This window comes from Balaenoptera musculus, chromosome 5, assembly GCF_009873245.2.
Source record: "Balaenoptera musculus isolate JJ_BM4_2016_0621 chromosome 5, mBalMus1.pri.v3, whole genome shotgun sequence".
Classification (NCBI taxonomy): Eukaryota; Metazoa; Chordata; class Mammalia; order Artiodactyla; family Balaenopteridae; genus Balaenoptera; species Balaenoptera musculus.
Genome location: NC_045789.1, coordinates 19,087,751 through 19,093,796, shown reverse-complemented (window position 1 = coordinate 19,093,796; position 6,046 = coordinate 19,087,751). Strand labels below are relative to the sequence as shown.

At 35.5% G+C, this 6,046-nt stretch overlaps 1 non-coding gene across 1 annotated transcript; it reads left to right on the top strand.

Moving 5' to 3' along the window:
• The first annotated feature begins 5,497 nt into the window (after positions 1-5,497).
• Positions 5,498-5,570, top strand: TRNAV-CAC. Its single transcript has one exon. It is a non-coding gene; the product is annotated as a tRNA-Val (tRNA).
• Positions 5,571-6,046: the final 476 nt, after the last annotated feature.

Below are 6,046 nucleotides of genomic sequence, written 5' to 3'. Positions count from 1 at the left end.
AACAGGAATGATCTTGTCAGTAAATCCTCTCCACTGGCTATGATTCTCCCTCTCTTGGACAGTGCTTGGATGGGTACTGTCTAAATTTGCTTCCCTGACTCTTCTCATTCAGCATTTTGATAACAGACCAGACCCCTGCTGTCTGACACATTCACACATTCTTCCTTTAGACATGTTAATGCTTTCTATCTTTACAGTCTAGTTTGGTTGGTCTAGAAGCCACTCTATTTAAGGTGACTTTACCTATTATTGGGTTTTGCTTTTAACATGAAAATAACATTTATTTTCTGATTTTAAAAACAATACAAGCTCGTTATAAAACATTTAAATATTCCAGATATTCCAGAATAGCATAAATAATGTAAAATTGACCAGAGAACCACTAGCCAGTTAAAAGCACTGTTAACATTTTGGTAAACATCCTTCCAGATCACCCTCAATTAAAATGAAAAAAGTATCACATTATACATGCCTTTTTATAACCTACTTTTTTACTCAACAATGTGCTATAGACATTTTTCCATGTCAGTAACTACAAATGTATGTCATCATTTTAACAGGTATGTATTATTACACAGTATGAATGTTCCACATTTATTTGTGTTTAATTTTACGGTTGAAGTATCAGAGGAAAATCTTATTTCCCTTATTTTGAAATTCTTGAAAGTTATCCCACCAGAATGTCCCCAGAGCAAATACCCACTTTTATTTAAGTTTACCATGTGCCAGGTTCTCTGCTAAGACTATATGAATTAACTTAATTCAATCTTCTTATAAGGGCAGGGAGCCTTGAGTGAAAATCAAAATCATCAACCATCTTCCAGGTGACAAGGTACCATAGATTTTCCACAAAAAGGTAATTTTTTGCCCACTTGTTTTCAAAGTGCTCTTGAAGACACCATTGACCTTTTTGGATGAAACTTCACTTTCACTTCAACTGGCATTTATTAGGCTGTTACCAACATTGATTTGAGATCTAGTTTCTTCAACTGTAAAATAAGATTGTTGGGTTAGTTGTTTCTAGGACTTTTTTCCAGCTCTGAAATATTTGATTCTGGGTAGAGGACAGTGTGACAGGTGGGTTTGTGCGTTTTCAGGGGGAAAGGGTAAGACAAAATGATTGTAAAATATTCCTTACCATCAAAGTGTTTATATCAGAGAGGACAAATATATAGACACCTCTTGAAGTATAAAAGTTAAATCTTTTAAATGGAATTTTATGAGCACACGTGGGAGAACAAATTAACTAAAGAAGGCAAAGAAGGCCTCATGGAAAAGGTGGAAATTAAGCTGGGCTTGAAGACTAGATAACAGCAAAATGTGCAGATCTACAGATGTGTGGAGATTTAATCTGTGATTTAAGAGGGAATGTAGATGGGATGGGAGGTGTGTCAGATAACTTGCACTTGTTCCTTTGGGTCCCCTCTTCACTGTGCTCCACCTTGAGTCCTCACGCTCTGTGCCTTGGGAAGTTTACTTGCATTGGTAGACTTGCTTTTCCTCTGGCTTCCAGTTGGGTTCAGCTAACCTGAAAATAAGAGGGTAGGGGAAGACTGAAGTAGGAATACCTGTTCCTGGCCCCTTCCTTGCCAAGTTTCCATGGCTCCCTCTGCTGAAGGCACGGATCTTGTTTAGAGTCCAGCTCCATACACTTCCCTCTCTAGATACCGGTAATGCTCCTTCCCCTTGCTCCTTCAGACCTAGAGGTTGTAACAGTCCCCAATCCCATCCCAAAGCTATCCTTCGGGTACTGCACCACGTTCCGGTGGCTCCCTAAACTTTGCCCATGTCTTGTAAATAACTCCCTTACTAAACTCTCCTTGAATTACCCAGCTTAATATGCTGTGTATTTTTTTAATTGAAGTATAGTTGCTGTACAATATAAGTTACAGGTGTACAATATAGTAATTTACAATTTTTAAAGGTTATACTCCATTTATAGTTATTATAAAATATTGGCTATATTCCTCATGTTGTACAGTATATCCTTGTAGCTTATTTTATACCTCTATATCTGTGAATCTGCTTCTTTTTTGTTATGTTCACTAGTTTGTTGTATTTTTAAAATTCCACATATACCTAATATCATACAGTATCTGTCTTTCTGACTTATTTCACTTAGCATGATGCCCTCCAAGTCCATCCATGTTGCTTCAAATGGCAAAATGTCATTCTTTTTTGTGGCTGAGTAGTATTCCATTTTATATGTATACCATATCTTCTATATCCACTCATCTGTTAATAGACACTTAAGTTGCTTCCATTTCTCAGCAATTGTAAATAATGCTGCTATGAACATTGGGGTGCATGTATCTTTTCAAATTAGTATTTTTTTCGGAAATATACCCAGGAGTGGAATTGCTGGGTCATATGTTAGTTCTATTTTTAGTTTTTTGAGAAACCTCCATACTGTTTTCCACAGTGGCTACACCAATTTACATTCCCACGAACAGTATACAAGAGTTCCCTTTTCTCCACATCCTTGGCAACATTTGTTATTTGTGGGGTGTTTTTTTGTTTTGTTTTGTTTTGTTTTTTGATGATAGCCATTCTGACCGGTGTGAGGTGATATCTCATTGTGGTTTTGATTTGCATTTCCCTAATGATTAGTGATGTTGAGTATGTTTTCATGTGCCTGTTGGCCATCTTTCATGTCCTCTTTGGAAAAATATCTATTCAGTTCTTCTGCCCATTATATAATCAGGTTGTTTGTTTTTTTGATGTTGAGTTGTATGAGCTGTTTATATACGTTGGATATTAATCACTTATCAGTCATATCATTTTCAAATATTTTCTCCCATTCAGTAGGTTGTCTTTTCATTTTGTCGATGGTTTCCTTTGCTCCGCAAAAACTTTTAAGTGTAATTAGATTGCATTTATTTTTGCTTTTATTTCCTTTGCTTTAGGAGATGGATCCACAAAAATATTGCTGCAATTTATGTCAAGGAGTGTTCTGCCTATGTTTTCCTCTAGGAGTTTTATAGTATCCAGTCTTACAATTAGGTCTTTAATCCATTTTAAGTTTATTTTTGTATATGGTATTAGAGAAATGTTCTAATTTCATTCTTTTCCATTAGCTGTCCAGTTTTCCCAGCAACGCTTATTAAAGAGACTATCTTTTCTCCATTGTATATTCTTGTCTCCTTTGTCATAGATTAATTGACCATAAGGGCGTGGGTTTATTTCTGGGCTCTCTATCCAGTTCCACTGACCTATATTTTTGTTTTTGTGCCTGTACCGTACTGTTTACTATAGCTTTGTACTACAGTCTGAAGTCAGGGAGCATAATTCCTCCAGCTCTGTTCTTCTTTCTCAAGATTGTATCGGCTATCTGGGGTCTTTTGTATTTCCATACAAATTTTAAAATTATTTTTTCTAGTTCTGTGAAAAATGCTATTGGTATTTTGATAGGGGTTGCATTGAATCTGTAGATCGCCTTGGGTAGTATGGTCATTTCAACAATATTGATTCTTCCAACCCAAGAACATGGTATATCTTTCCTGGGTTGTCTTCAGTTTCTTTCACCAGTATCTTATAGTTTTGCAAGTACACGTCTTTTACCTACTTAGGTAGGTTTATTCCTAGGTATTTTATTCTTTTTGATGGAGTGGTATGTGGCACTGTTTCCTTAATTTTGTCTTTCTGACAGTTCGTTTTTAGTGTATAGAAATGCAACAGATTTCTGTATATTAATTTTGTATCCTGCAACTTTACCAAATTCACTGATGAGCTCTACTAGTTTTCTGGTGGTGTCTTTAGGATTTTCTGTGTATAGTATCGTGCCATCTGCAAACAGTAACAGTTATACTTCCTTTCCAAATTAGATTCCTTTTATTTCTTTTTCTTCTGTGACTACTATGTCTGGGATTTTCAAAACTATGTTGAATAAAAGTGTATGCCACACATTTATAAAAAAAAAAGTGTATGCCATCCATTTTTTGCTGTTACCTTGATACTGTATCTATGATTAAGGAATCATTAAATGTCTTCACATTTTAATAATTGTGAAATCATGATATAGCTTATCCATGATGTATAAGGTCCACCATGCCCCTTGGACTCATACCTAAAAGCTGTTATTACATCAATGATGTATCATAATCAATGGTATCTTAGAATGGAAGAACTGTAGTACGTAGTGAAAGATATTCTCAGGAAAGGCTAAAAAGACCCACTTCAGATTCTTGTGGAAAAAAGAAAATTTGAATTTTATTTTGTAGGCAACTGAGAGCAATTCTTGGGCTTCTAAATAGAGTGCCATAATTAGGCTTGTGATATAACAATAATCTTTCAACAGTGTGGAGGGTAGACTGAATATAGAAGTCTGAATGCAGGAAGATCAGTTGGGCTGTTATTGCAATAATTTAGGGGAGAAAAGTGATGATGGGCCAAAGTAAGGCAATTAGAGTAGAAACAAAGAAAATGGGACAGATGTAACAGCCTGATAAGGCTGTTATAGTTGCAAGAAAAAGCAGTTAAATCAGAATAGCACAAGTATTTAAGACTTTCAGAAAATCTAAATAGATAGGTACAGACCCACGGATCCTCCTTTTCCTAAGTGCTAAAACAATATTCTCATTTGTGTAGAAACCAGGGAAAGGTTCATACCAAGAACTTTGAAAGCCATAAATTGATAACAATTAAAGTTGGGTTATGGGTAAATGAGATTTGTTATTATTCTTACTACTTTTGTGTATGTTTGGAATTTTCCACATTAAAAAATTTAAATGCAAAACAATTAAAGTACAGTCATCCCTCAGTATGCGCAGGGGGTTGGTTCCAGGACCCCACATAGATACCAAAATCCAGAGATGCTCAAGTCCTTCATATAAAAGGCATAGAATTTGCATATTCTGTATCTATGCACATCCTCTTGTATACTTTAAATCATTTCTAGATTACTTATATCTAATACAATGTAAATGCGATGTAAATAGTTTCAGGCATGTAGCAAATTCAAGTTTTGACTTCTGGAACTTTCTGGAATTTTTTCCCCAATATTTTCAATCAGTGGTTGGTTGAATCTGCACATGCAGAACCCATGAATATGAAAGGCTGACTATAATGCTTTTTTTTTAATATGAAAAATGTCTTTCAAATACAGAAGGATTTGCACCAAATGGAAGAAAAATTAGAGAGAGGCATAAAAACTAGCGGTTAAGAACACAATCTCTGAAAAGGGAACAATCCTGCACTGTTGGTAGGAATGTAAATTGGTACAGAAACTATGGAAAATTGTTTGAGGTTCTTCAAAAAATTAAAAATAGAGCTACCATAAGTTCCACCAATTCCATTTCTGGGTACTTTTCCTAAGAAAACAAAAACACTAATTCAAAAATATGTGTGCACCCCTGTATTCATAGCAATATTGTTTACAGTAGCCAAGATAGGGAAGCAACCTAAATATCCATCAACAGATGAATGGATAAAAAAGACGTGATATACATAACTACAATGGAATATTACTCAGTCGTAAAAATAATGAAATCTTGGGACTTCCCTGGTGGTCCAGTGGCTAAGACTCTGTGCTCACAACACAGGGGGCCCAGGTTCGATCCCTGATCAAGGAACTAGATCCCACATGCTGCAACTAAGAGCCCACATGCTGTAACTAAAGATCCCTCATGTGGCAGCAAAGATCCCACATGCCACAACTAAGACCTGGCGCAGCCAAATAAATAAATAAATAAATATTTTTTAAAAAATGAAATATTGCCATTTGCAGCAACATGGACAGACCTAGACAGTATTATGCTAAGTGAAATAAGTGAAACAGAAAAAGACAGATAATGTATGATTTCACTTATATGTGGAATCTAAAAAATAAAACAAATGAACCAACATAAAACAGAAACAGAGTTATAGATACAGAGAAAAAACAGGTGGTTGCCAAAGGGGAGAGGGTGGGGGAATGAGTGAAATAGGTGAGAGAGAGTAAGAGGTACAAACTTCCAATTACAAAATAAATGAGTCATGGGGATTGTATATACAGCATGGGGAATATAGTCAGTAATATTGTAATAACTTTGTATGGTGACAGATGGTA